General features: G+C 39.1%; 1 protein-coding gene across 1 annotated transcript in view; it reads left to right on the forward strand.

The window, feature by feature from the left end:
- Positions 1-147: 147 nt before the first annotated feature.
- Positions 148-13,599, forward strand: part of COL8A1 (collagen type VIII alpha 1 chain) — a 157,185-nt gene continuing 143,733 nt past the window's right edge. The window contains exon 1 of the mRNA XM_002917083.4: positions 148-323. The gene's annotated coding sequence lies outside the window, so the exon portion shown is untranslated. The remainder of the gene's footprint in view (positions 324-13,599) is intronic.

Here is a 13,599-nt window from a genome sequence, read left to right on the forward strand (position 1 = left end):
TTTTTTTTTTTTTTTTTTTTTTTTTTTTTTTTTTTTTTTTTTTTTTTTTTTTTTTTTTTCCCCCCCCCGCCCCCCCGCCCCGTCTCTCCTCCCTCTTTTGGGCTCCTGCTCTGCCCTCTCCGCCCCTCCCCAGAGAAGAGTGTCCAGCTCCTCCCGGGGCTGCCCGCCCGCCGCTCCTTTCCTGCCCACCTACTATGAGGAGCAGCTCCTCCCACCTGCCCATAAAAGCCAAGTGCATGTTACCAGCAGCCGATCAGAGCACTTTCCCGGTCCTCTCCTGTGGGAGCCCCCTGAGCCTTTCTCCTGGATCTTACGTGCTCAAGGTAAGACAACACTCCTGCAGGCATCTGACCTACTAGGGGTTGCTGCGGGGGTGGGAAGTAAGTCTCCTGTGGTCAACACGCTTACTGTTTGGTTCGAGCTGACTCTTAGGGATGCCAGATCAGCTGCTCCTTTAACTAGCAACTGGTTTGAAAACAAACTTCTGTTTGAACGGTAAAATAAAAGTTCATTTTGGGCAGAAACAGCAGCAGAAATACTGCAAAAACCTTCTCTCTTTTTAAATCACTTTTCCCCCTTTGCCGACTGTTGCTGAAGTTAAAATGTATCTGTGTGGGGTGTTTTACTGACGCTTTTCATTGTAAATATTTCATGTATCAGTGGGGCAAGGAAAACTTTGTCCCATTGTCAAAAATGTACTTTAAAAGAACACAATTAGTTTCCTAAAAATAGCACAGTCAAAAGGTCTGCTAACAATTTTGCGATGTTTTCCAAACCCCCTAAGACAGCTTCTGTGAGTCCTTTAAAAACTATCTTTCCAGGTTTAAGCGCTTGGAAAAAATGATGTGAACGGGTGCCCTTTGCACAGGGATGGTATTCAGGTGGCTGGTAGATAGGAAAGAACAAATCCAAATTTACAAGCTGGGGCAAAATGTGCTCTCACAAAGCTATCTTTTCAAGACTTTTCTAAAATGAGAATTGTGTTGGAACCAAGAAAGTGTATAAAAGAACTATATGAATTTCTATACATACACCTAAACATAAAGCGTTTCAATATGTTTCACAGCAAGAGAAAAATAGAGGCCAGATTATACAATTCTTCTGTGTACACCAAACGGTTGTAAAGAAAGATCAGCTCAAAGGCTTTGGAACTTTGAACCCTGCTTGCCACCTTCTTTTCCCTCATCTAGTGAATTAAAATTGACCTGATTAGCACCGGGTTCTCAGAGCTATCCAGTGTTTAAGCTCCCATCACATGTAAAGACTGATATATCTTCCTATTTCTGAGGTCGAGGAAAGAGTACCGTGCGTGCACCTGTGACAGGAAAAACATACTCCACAGCTACTTCTGTAAAAACCAGACACTTGGTCCATGAAGTTTGCCGTCAAAATCTGTGGGCTGTGTGGGATGAAACTCTCTCATGTGGGAGAAAAACCCTCTTCAAATATTTCCTCTGGGGAATTAATTGCACAAGACCGCTTAGAGACGGCAAACCAAAGCTGGCAGTCAGGAAACCAAACCACTATTTCAGCCCTTAAGGTTCTTAAAGAAAAAGGAGAAAAGTTTCACTTTTTTTTTCTTTTTTGGTTTGTTTATATGTTTCACTTAAAAACGGGAAGCTCACCAAAGCTGTAAATAATTCTTCACTATTAAAGAAAGTAGAATCATCAGAAGTTTAACGGAGTGTCTTTCCAGCCTTTGCTCAGTATCATTCACATATCAAAAGAAATAATAAAGATAAATTAAAATTCTGTTGGCATGGAGGGAATTCAGTGCTATTATTCAAATGAAAGACTTACAGTAAAGCTTTCTGTCATGCAAAATTTTGCTTCATTGGAAAAAATTATTGCAAGGAGTGTGGTTTCTTAAAGAAAATGATATAAAATTACTATTGGCTGATAATATGTGACCTGAGCATATTAAAATACCTTTCATCTCGAGCCACAGCACAGACTGCTTGCTTCATATCTGATGTAAGTGGGTAATCAACCACGACAAGAGCACAGGTATGAGACAAGGCCAAACCAAGTGTGTGGCATGTCCAAGTTAATTCTTCTTTTATGGTAGTGCCGGACTCACGCCATCATCACAAGGGTGAAAATACACTACTTCATTCACCAGATTTCCCTTGAGGGAAGTTATCTTTTCTGAGAGAAGAAAAAAAAAAGTGCTCCCAACGTAGAAGAGCTCCTGTTATTCCTAAATTTGGGGATGAAAAGTGTTCTCCCAGAGTCTGCTTCTGCTTTTCCTGGCAGCTGATCCACTCTACCAGCTATGAACCACTTAAGAGTAACTGCCTTCCCCTTGTGCCATCAAGTTCAACACCCTAAATAACTGGGTGAGATCACGAAGATCCCTCATGACCTAACTTTCCCAGGGCCCTCTACTGGACTCTTAAAGTGATTCTTTCCCTATAGTATACACATGAGGCACAATGACTCTCGTCTTAAGTTTTTAGAAAAAGCAGGTTTGGGGTTTTATGTAGTTATCCCAACATCTCCCCTTTGCACCAGGTGTGGAGATCTCACATGAGTCTTCTCTTTATGCCATTATATAGCCGCTCCTGGATTGGGTACATGGCCATACTTAAGTGACACCATTCCAGCAGACTTGCCCGACTCCTTTAATGTTTCTCAAAAAAGTAAAAAGAAACAGCCTCCTGTTTCACTGGAGACACAGGGAAGGTGTTCCACCGATTTTGAGGGCCTGCTATACCTAGGGAAACACACATTTGAGATTTTCTACTATTCTCACAATTCTAAAGTGATATTCTTTCCATGACCAGCAAGTATATCCCACTTTTTTCCATTTGTGCTACAAAAATCAAAGAGAAGAGAATGGGGATGACAACTGAGAGTGAAGCGGGAGGTATCTCTCCTAGAAAGTGCCGTAGGAGAAGAGAAAGAGCAGAATCTCTGTTACAAACGCAACTTCTTATTGCCTTTATCGATGTGGGACATGAAGAGATGCGGAGGGGCAAATATTCATATGTGATCTTGGCCTCTGTCTTAAATCAATAAGAGTATTTCCACTAATACGTTAAGATCCGTCTCTGCTGTGCCTTTCTCAAAAGAGAATAGCCCACTTCTAAAGACCAAAACGATTTCAGGTATACCCCCCATTATAACCCATAGGACTTTGCCAGTTACAATTTTAAAAACTGTACTATGAGTATAAAAACCCTCAGAACATTAACGGGTGGTTCACATCAACAAACCCACCCCTAACTTTTCCAAAGGGCCCAAAGTTGGGTAATTATTTGCAAGTGAGAAGTTAGAAGCAACAGTTTACTCCTTCTTATCTATGGTCACACACTTTGATATGGCAACTTGCAGAGTGATTGAGATACAGACCTATTTCCCAACCTCTGGGCCTCCCAGTCATCCTCTGAAAACCAGGTCTTTCTTCATGCATTGGCTTCCTTCTCTTCCACCAAGTCTTCATAAACATACATATGCATAATTTAAAGAAGGTACAGATCTTGAGATTAGAACCCAGTCTTCTGAGAGGTGCACTGTTCTAATTATTGAGCGAAAGGAAAAACAAAAGGAGGGGAGAGGAGGAGGTTAAAGGGAGAATGAATGCTCTTTGGAATTTAGAGAATGTTTTACTTTACCATTTTGTGAAAGGACCTCTTACTACCCAAAGCATCTAGAACTTAAAAAAATAAATAAAATTTTTAAAAAGACCAGCTCACTAGTTGTTACAAAATGCTAAGGTTATAATGAAAAAGATCTCCTATGACCTGGCAGTCATTAACAGCAGTTTACACCCCACAGTACTGAATGAGGCCTCTGCTAAACTTGCCTTTTCCAGAGAGGCAAGGAGTGAAGGGTGGGAAAGAAAAGTAACCGCATTTCAGCACCAACAGAGAAGCCACTAATCCGACATTCCACTATCGCTCTGGTACCTATGTTTGCTGTTTGAGGAAGGAGGTTCTTTATAGTCTATCCTCAAGCAAATAGATTTGCAGGAAGGGGGTTAGAGGGAGTCACACAGGGTCGGAATGTCTATAATCAGGGGGCCCTGTGGACGCAAATCCACAAAGCCATTGAAATTGCATGGAATCAAACTCAAGTAACTGAAACAAAAATGTTCCTGAAAACTGATTATAGAGAGTAATCAGCTAAAATAATACTGAATTCCAACTGTTCAATGTAGCAAACAGCAAAAGCAACGCACGAGACCTTTAGCTGATTATATACAATACTGAAATACACCTGACGGTTCACTTTCAGTCTCCTCTGTTGATTTTGGGTTCACTGCCATCGTTCTTCCTAGAAAATGAAAACTTCCCTTCTCTCCTTCAGCACAAGATTTGCAGATGCATTCATGGCCCCTCTGTAGTACCCACTTTTTTTCTTTCAGTGGAAGAAATCTCTTTTCAATTATTACAGATCGTTTCTGGAGTACCGCTCATACCTGTGGATTTTCTCATTACCAAAAGTCTCATACTTCTCTTAAACAGGATGTAATTTTCACTCCAGCAAATAAGAAGGCTTTACATTTTTATAAACCTTAATTAATCTATCTAGAAGAAAGGTAATTTAAAATTGCTATTGCCTCCAACAGGCCCCTCTGAATGACGTTTCTAAACACTTTATCTAGTCCCTATTCTAATTTCTTGGGTATTACACTTAGAGAATCACAGAATATAAACACTGGAAGGATCTTTGGAGATAATTTAAACTAAAGTCAATTTTGCAGGTGAGAAAAGGTCAGAGAGGTTGATGTCATGCCTAAGGTCACACAGACATGTGAAGTAGAACGAGGGCTACAATTTAGATAGCCAAACTCTCTGAACAATGCTCTATCTTGGATGACCATAGTGTGTTTTCCCCATATAGTGTGTGTCGAACATGTCTTAAAATGTGGTTCCAATATTTATGTGACAGAACAAATGTATTATTTTGTGATGTTTCATAGCATAACTTCTTCTTCTCCCACCCAATAGACAATGTGTTTGCACTATAACCACCTTACTTCTTCCCAGGTCTTTAATAAGGAAAAAAAGGCAAAATACACATAAAGAACAACCAGAGGAAAGTTTGAGACACAAAGGGATTGAGGGATGTGAGCATGAAATGTGTCATTCAGAGGAAAGGGGTCAAGGGCCCAAGAGCGTAAAGACAAGATAGTGCAGCTAAGAGGGCTCGTTCTGTCTTAGACAGAAGAGGGAGAAATTCTGTAGAGTTTTGAGGTGCTGGAGAAGAGATATTTTAATATGTCTGATCCAAGAGTCTCTCAAATGTTTGGGAGATAAAATCCTATTTAGGTCAGGCTCCTTTCAGTACAATGCCATTTGAGGACTGACTCACATGGGTAAAAGCTTTACAAGTATTACATCTTAAAATTCTTCGTAACCCTTGACTGAGAAAAGAGCCTCATTTGACCTCTGACTCAACTGACCTAACATACTAACTCCATAGATGTCAAGTCATCAAAATGTTCTCTACTAAGATAATGATACAATTTTGGGTGATACATAAAGTTACTCCAACATAGAAAATGATGAAGGTAGAAAAGAATATTCTTGTACCATTTCTGGAAATAATTTACCCTGAATCAGTGGACAGATGTTACCCCAGATGCTTCTTCACTTTCCTCTAAAGCCTGACAATTGTTTGCATATCTTTGAAATAGTACTTGTGTTTCTGAAATTGATTTATTGTATGTTAAAATTTACATAGTCTATGACTAAGCATCATCGTGAAAGCATTCTTTTAAGTAAGTCTCTTGAAGCCTGCCTCGCTTAAGCTCTCTACTGATGTGTTTATATCACAGGACATTTAGGCATTGGCATCATTTGATGTGCTGAGATTAAAGACAATCACTTCATGTGCTACTTTTCCAACTCTAACTGAATAGGCCTGGGTGTGGGTGTCAGCTGTTGGCTTCTCCAGGAAATAAAATGTGTCCAGCCTGTTGGGGCACTTCTCCAGTCCTCTCTCTCAGCTAGATAAAACAGCTGTTTTTCTGAAAGTCTGGGCCAGTGACCTCCATAATTCAGACTTCATGTATGGCTGGTTTATGCAGAAATTATGCTACCCGGCAGCAGAGGGGTAAGTCACAACTGCCCTCAGTTCAACAGGAAGACAGTGAATCCTAAAAACTGGTTCAAGAGCATTGTCCTGGGGCAGCTGGGAGACATTCTGGCAGCTATTATCCTGTTTGGTATGTTCCTCCAATGATCCTGCCACATGAACTCAAAAGATAAACCTAAACTTGGTTATAAATTCAAAGTGGTGACTGTACATCATTCTATTTCCTTAAAGATCTTTACTTACTGATAATGTAGTCTTAAAATCCAGCAGTCACGGTGTTCATCAGTGCTATAAATCCATACAAGTGGCCTCTTGTTAAAAGGCAGATGCAAGATAAGGCAAAAACTGATGTGAAGGAAGACACTAGGTTGAGCTAAGAATTTGTGGCTTAGGTGGCCAAAATAGAGGTTGGAAAAATAACAGATAAAAAGAGATCTGCAGCAAAAATATGCTATTGGATCCATAACTCCTGATTTTACAACATGTCTAGGTCCCCTCTTAGCTCCCAGTTTATTCCGATCAAATGTTCAAATGAGTGGGGAGGAAAGTCAATGACCAATAGAGGGAGCCACGGGGCTGAGTGTCTCAAAAAAACCTGACTTGTTCCCAGAGGGGGCCTTTAGATTTGAATTTTTCTGATAAAACGCAGAGCCAGGTGTCCTTTGTAACCAGTGGCTGAAATGTACTATAGGAGTGTATCACATTGTTGGTTTTCTTTAAAAAAAAAAAAAGCAAAAAAACAAAAAAACAAAAAAAACAATTTAAGCCTCTAGGAATAAATCACCTGCATTTCAGCAATGCCAGAAATTTCCAGACTTGTAGAGGTTTATTTGAAAGAAAACCAATCTTAGAAAATGTTCTTTCCAAGGCCACCACCAGCCAAGACTAAATGCTCAACTCAGTAAAAAACAAACCCTGGCAGCTGGGGGTCAGTGAGAGGAGGGCAGGGAAGCTCAAGCGCTGAGAGTTCAGGAGCTTGCAAGGGGAGTCCTGGTGCCCTGCCATGACTAGACCCTCCTGTTAACAGGTGCGGGAAGGGAGCCGGGAGGAAGAAGGAGGCAGAAATGGGCCAAACAGGGTTCTCCGAGATGGCCCCGAACCCGCACTCCTGGATCCGGGTTTCTAAGGAGCAGCCAGGGTCTTGCCGAGACCGAAGTGAATACCTTTCCGTTGAACATTTCCATTGCACAGCTGTGTTGGGGATGGCTTGTTAAGACTTGAGACACTTGCATCATTCAGAACCCTTTGAGGGATAGAGATCAATTAGGACCATAAAAGAAAAATCCCTGGCACACCAGAGAAAAGCTGCTTGCTTTGTACAACTTATGACATTCATAGGAATACAGAGCTGTCCTCTTTCTATTTCTGATGTCAGTAGGGAGGAACCTATGAAGTTTGTATGCATGTGGCCTAAGAAACCCCCATTCGAGAAAATCTTGTGTTTTAATCTCCAAATCACCTTACTCTTTCTGGGGTTTTAGGAAAGTCATTAATCATCTCTGCACCTTAATGTATTTATCTTAAATAGAACTGTTTTCAAATAACCACTCCCTTTATCATTTAGAGACACTTAAGGTCTTGTTAATTACTTTGCAGAATGATGCTACTTAAGCATACATTGTTACTGTTACTTATAGAGCAAATGGATTATACTCAACACCTGGTAATGGCTCATGACATTTAAGCAGAAATCAAGTTAAAATGGAATAAAATTCCAAATAAGCACATAACCTTTCAAGATGTAGCAAGAGCATTTTTGTTTCTTAAAATACAAAGGACAATTCCTAATGTCTCAAAGAGCCAGACAAGGTCAAGGGTAAATAGAAAAGGGAAAAGAAACAATTAAATTATGACTTAATAGTCTCAAAAGGCCTTCTGCATAGTTTGACATCAGTTAAAAGCTAATTCCCGCCCCAAACAAAAAAGTTTTTGTGGTTTTAAAATTCTATTTTAACTAAAGAAAGATGACATTTTTAATAATGATGTTTTATTATGTAAAATCTGAATATCGCTTCAACATTTAACAAAGTGTGTTTCAAAAACAGTAGTACCTGAGATATTAATATGTGTTTATACAGAAAAAGCTTCTACAGTCAAATAATTTTAGAAATACTCAATGAAACAACATGATTAGTTTAATTCACTGCAGGACTTCACAAAGACCTTAATATGCTAATTATATTTTCATTTTTCAAAAATGTTACACTGAACAGTGTACCTTAAACTTATTTGCTGACAAATCTTCCCAACTTGAGAGCATCTCTTGGGACTGGTATTCTACAGAACAACTTGGGAACAGTTTAGAAGTCACTGCGCTACTTCATTATTTCAAGATCTCCTGGGACGCGGTAACTTCAGTGTCGCTAGTTATTATGTAATACACATTGAGTGTCAGTGTAGGTTATGTGCTATGTCAAATCATAAAGTGAGAAACAATCCCCATATACTTTCCAAACCCAGGTGAAAAAGGAACAACAAAAAAAAATGAGCATGTCTTGGTTTAATGGCTCAGTTCTTCATAATAAAAATAATAGCAGAAATGCCAGAATAATTTAAGGTTTTAAAAATCTAGAAAGATAGATGATAAGAAGGAAGGAAGGAAGGAGATTGGACAGATTAAAATTATTTCTTCCGTCCCTCTTCTTTCCCATTGTCTAGAGATTGTGTATAAATAGAGAAATGACCATCAATAAGTAATAAGTTCAGTAAACAAGGAGCCTACATAATTTCACAAATTAGCTCAACAATCCCTGATCTGATAATTCTGTGTCACCTTAACAGTATTAATAACTAAGGTCATTAGCCAAACTTCTTCCTTGAGAATTTACTTTGTCACCATAAATAGGGAGCTAATTCCTATAATAGGATCACACTTACTAGTATTCTAGTATATCTTGCTGTATCAGGGATTATTTGGTTTATTGATGACACTCAGACCTCCAACCCCTATCAAATCCCCTATTTCTCTTAGAGCCATACTCTGGGAATTCTCTTTCTCCTTCACAAAGATAATGCCCAGAGATCAGTATCCTAAAATTGTCAGACTGGAGCATCCTCTCCTTTAAGAAAACTAGTAGTTCACAATCATCCAAAGGAGCAACTCAAAGTCATCATTAGTAGTTATAGTAATATACAATATTGATTAAGTGTCTAACAGGATCAGACATTGTATCATTATCTCTGTTCTTTAAATCAGCCCTACAAGAGCAGTATTAACATTCTCAATTTAAAGATGAGAGAAATGGAGCCTCTACTTGGTCAAGCAACTTGCCTAGGGTCACACAGCTAGCGAGTGGCAGAGCCAGTATTCCCATCAAGGTCACACTCCACACTGCTCCTCCACGCTGCCTTTCATAGTGTCTTCTAGTGTCATAAAAGGAAGAAAAAACATCAATTCCCTGTGACAATGCCTCTGACTCATAAAGAAAGTGAGAGAATTCCAATGGCTCTGTTCCTAGACACTGCCGACTGGCTCTGTTTCTTGTTTGATACTGTGATTTTAATTTCTTTTTCTTTTCTGTATTTTTTCCTATAAGCATGCTGTCATTTTGGAGCCAAAAAAGTAAGGGCTGTGTAACTAGGAAAATNTAGGAAAAAAAAAAAAAAAAAAAAAAAAAAAAAAAACCTATCATTTCTCCCTAGAGTAATTTGTAAGGGGTAAGTTTTCTCCATAAATTCTCCCCAAGTGATCCCAAGTTGCTTGGCATCAGTCTGGGAGAGAGAGTGACAACCTAGCATGTCATTTCTAAGGCAGTAGAAATTCCCATGATTATATGAGGAACAGACAGAACAAAGACATTACAACATGTTAAACGAACTTGAATCTGGCCCATCAGATCATTCTTTTTGGCGTTACTTTTATTATCATCCATAGCCAGATGATGAGAGTCAAGACAACTTAAATGATTCCCTCAAGCCATGTGAGCCACCTAAAACAAAAGTCTATATTGTCTACACCTGCTGCTTAACCAGCAGTGAGGGTATATATGGAAATAAGTATACCTCGAGCCCTTCCTTTGTGTGGTGCCAAAGACAAAAGAAGAAACAAGGGCTAGCGCTTTCCATATGGTCACATTCTAAATATTTTTTTTTGGTTTTGTACTTGATCTTCCCTCTCTGCATGTGGTATTCCCTACTTACCTGTCCATTCACACCCCTGCATATACATACAGTATTACTAGTATGACACTTTTTTGTACAGCGTTAACACCTCTGGAGCTAACCATGCGGCCCAAGATGAACTCCCATTGGTACGCCAATATTAAACACTGGCCTTCTAGCTACTGAATTACATAAGAAAAAAATTATTCGTTGGGTGGTGCCACTGTCCCAGGACTGACAGTACTCTGCTCAGAACTATTAGTGACATTATGAAACATGGAACAAACACCTTAACTTGCCAGTCAGGGTATTATTCCCCCAACCATCCTCTTCCCTTTTCTCTACTAAATGCCCCCCATTGTTCTTTACACTTGCCAAAATAACCATAAATTCAAAGTCTTGTTAAAGTCTTCCCAAATACCGCAGCCTGCATTGATCCTTCTCTATTCTCAATTGACAAGCAGTTGCTATAAATGCCACCTACATGTTGCCTGTACACTATATTGAAGAAATCAGAGCTGTCTGCTAGAATAATCTATAGTGATGAAAATGTGCTCTATCTGAGCTACCCGGTGTGATAGCCACCAACCACATACTGGCAACTGAGCACTTGAAATGTGGTGAATGCAACTGAGGTCCTAAATTTTTAAATTTTATTTTATTATAATCTCCTTAAATGTAAAAGCAAATAACCACATGTGGATAGTGCCTACTGTATTGGACAGCATAAAATATTTAAGCTTTCATGTGCCACCTCTTGTATCCCTTGATGAGCATATGAACTACTGAAAAAATTGAATAAGATACTTTATGTATCCCAAGTGAATGCCATGACCACAGTAGTGTTCTTTAAACACTGTGTTCAGTGTATTGCTTCCCTAGCATGACTGCCTCTAACTGTTGTATTATCTTAAAGAAGTCCTCTTCCCTACATATATAATTTTAATAAAATACTACAGATAGTATTTTTTTTTTAGTGGCTTTAACTCACACAGAATGGCACTGTATTGTTATCTGGATCCTTTATCACTATACAAACAAAATAAGATAAAGAATGATTTGAACTGAGTCTTTCCAAGAGGAAGCTCCATTATTCATTGCCATCTCTTCTCTTTTCCCTTTTATGGGAAAAACATGTTTAAATACCTGCTCATAGAATTGCCTCAGTTTTCAATATGACTGTTTCTACAAAGAAAGACTGTCCTGAGGTATCTGAAACAAGTTTAGTAAGAGATTTTTGCTTTTATCTCCCCCTGAAACCCCATGGCTTTCTGAAGGAAGGTAGTTCTTTGTCATAGATTTTCCCAGAGCATTCTTGTCTCTATTTCTAGTGAACAACCTGAGGCTCTTTGAAGAAGGCTAAGCCCTCTACCAGAAGGTCAAGAGAGGTCACATGTCTTTGGAATTTAACAATGATGTGCCCCTGGCACTTGCTGGTTTACCAACGGCCCTTCAGGAATCATCATGCCAACAGGTCAACCATGCAATAAAATCTTGTGCCTGGCAAAGCCAAGAGCAAAGTGATCAAACAGCCTGGCTGCAGATTAGATTCTAACTTACTAATAAGGCTTCAGAAAATAAACCAGAGTGAGTCTTTAGCAGCAACAGTTTACAAGAGATGTTTAATGATTTCGGAGGTCGGCCACCCCACATGCCTTCCTTCTGACTCAGGGAAGAGTGGGACAGAGGCAGAAGACACGCTCAAGAAGCCACAGCAATCAGCTGTATCTTTTCCATTCGCAGCTAAGTTTATTTGGAGTGACTGGAAAAACTTTCAATGAAAACTTTTTTTAAAATAATAAAATAAAATAATTCACCCAGCTATCACGAGCCAGACAACATCGAGAAATAATTATGGGTGTGTATTTTCCCCTGCCTTGTAAAGTATTTACAAATTACAGCATGAGCAAGCTCTAAAGTAAATGGTAAAGATAGCAATAACATTTAACTTGTAAATTTTTTATATTTAGCCATAAAAGAATCACCATGTGTTTAAATCACATTTGAATACGTATAAATAAAATTCTCATCTGCAGACGTGAGCCAGTGGCTAAAGAAAGAATCCATATCTCTCTTTCAACACAGCAAGAACACTGGAGAAGCTTAGTACCTTGTTTTTATAAAACAGAATTCATTATCACCACATCAGCAAAAGTGTTAGTAAGTATCTCAATTTGGGAACTTTTAAAATGAAGAGAATGATACTGACAATAATAAACTTTATAGAGAAATTTACTGTTTATGATGCGTTTTATATACATTCTTTCATTTGAATATGATAGAGGAAGAGTTTTTCTACATTTTACACATGAGACAGTGGAGGCTTAGAAAGGTTAAGTAAATTTCACATCATTTAGATATTGAACGTTGGAGCTAGAATGTGAACATGGATCATTCTCCTCCTGAAGCACTCGTCTTTCTGCTAATTCAGGCGGAGCCTTAACAGTATCACATCCAGAGCATCTTGGCAGCATAAATCAGAAACTATAGCAAAGGAAACTAGAATGATCTATAAGAGTTGATACACAGGATTCAGTGATTAAGAATATGCTTTTCGGGGCGCCTGGGTGGCACAGCGGTTAAGCGTCTGCCTTCGGCTCAGGGCGTGATCCCGGCATTCTGGGATCGAGCCCCACATCAGGCTCCTCCACTGGGAGCCTGCTTCTTCCTCTCCCACTCCCCCTGCTTGTGTTCCCTCTCTTGCTGGCTGTCTCTCTCTGTCAAATAAATAAATAAAATATTTTTTAAAAAAAGAATGTGCTTTTCAAGAAGATAGAATTCAAAAAAGATATTATTCAACAATAGAAACAACTAATGTGTATTGAGGATTTACTCTGTGTCAAGCAGAATGCTGAAGCTTTTTTTTTTTTCATTTTATCCTGATCACTTTCGTTATAAACAGGAAACAATGACACTTAAATCACTCCCTCAAAGTCACATAGCTGTAAGTAAAGGACCCAGAACGTAAAACAAGTAGATCAGATTCCTGAGCTCTCCTCTTTAACTGCTCATTTTATCCCCAAAGAATCATTCACAACATCCTATTACTAATCTATAGCAAACAGATTTTCAGTAGTGGAAGGACAAGTGACATAAGAAATGACACTGATGACCAGCAGGAATGGTATTGTAGGTTGTCCTCTACAAAGTTTATGATTTTAAAGGACACACAATCCATTTTTTTAAAGATTTATTTATTTATTTTAGAGAGTGCATGCTGTGTGCCAGCAGTGAGGGAGGGCCAGAGGGAGACAGATTAAATTCTCAAGCAGACTCCCCGCTGAGTGCAGAGTCCCAACTGAGGGCTCAATCCCAGGACCCTGAGATCATGACCTGAGCCACAACCAACTGACTAAGTCACCCAGGCACCCTGACACACAGTCCATGTCAAACCTGCCTGTCATTTTTAAAGGTATTTTTAAAGCCCCCTTTTGATTAATGCCAAAATGTATG

This window comes from Ailuropoda melanoleuca, chromosome 1 (genome assembly GCF_002007445.2).
Source record: "Ailuropoda melanoleuca isolate Jingjing chromosome 1, ASM200744v2, whole genome shotgun sequence".
Classification (NCBI taxonomy): Eukaryota; Metazoa; Chordata; class Mammalia; order Carnivora; family Ursidae; genus Ailuropoda; species Ailuropoda melanoleuca.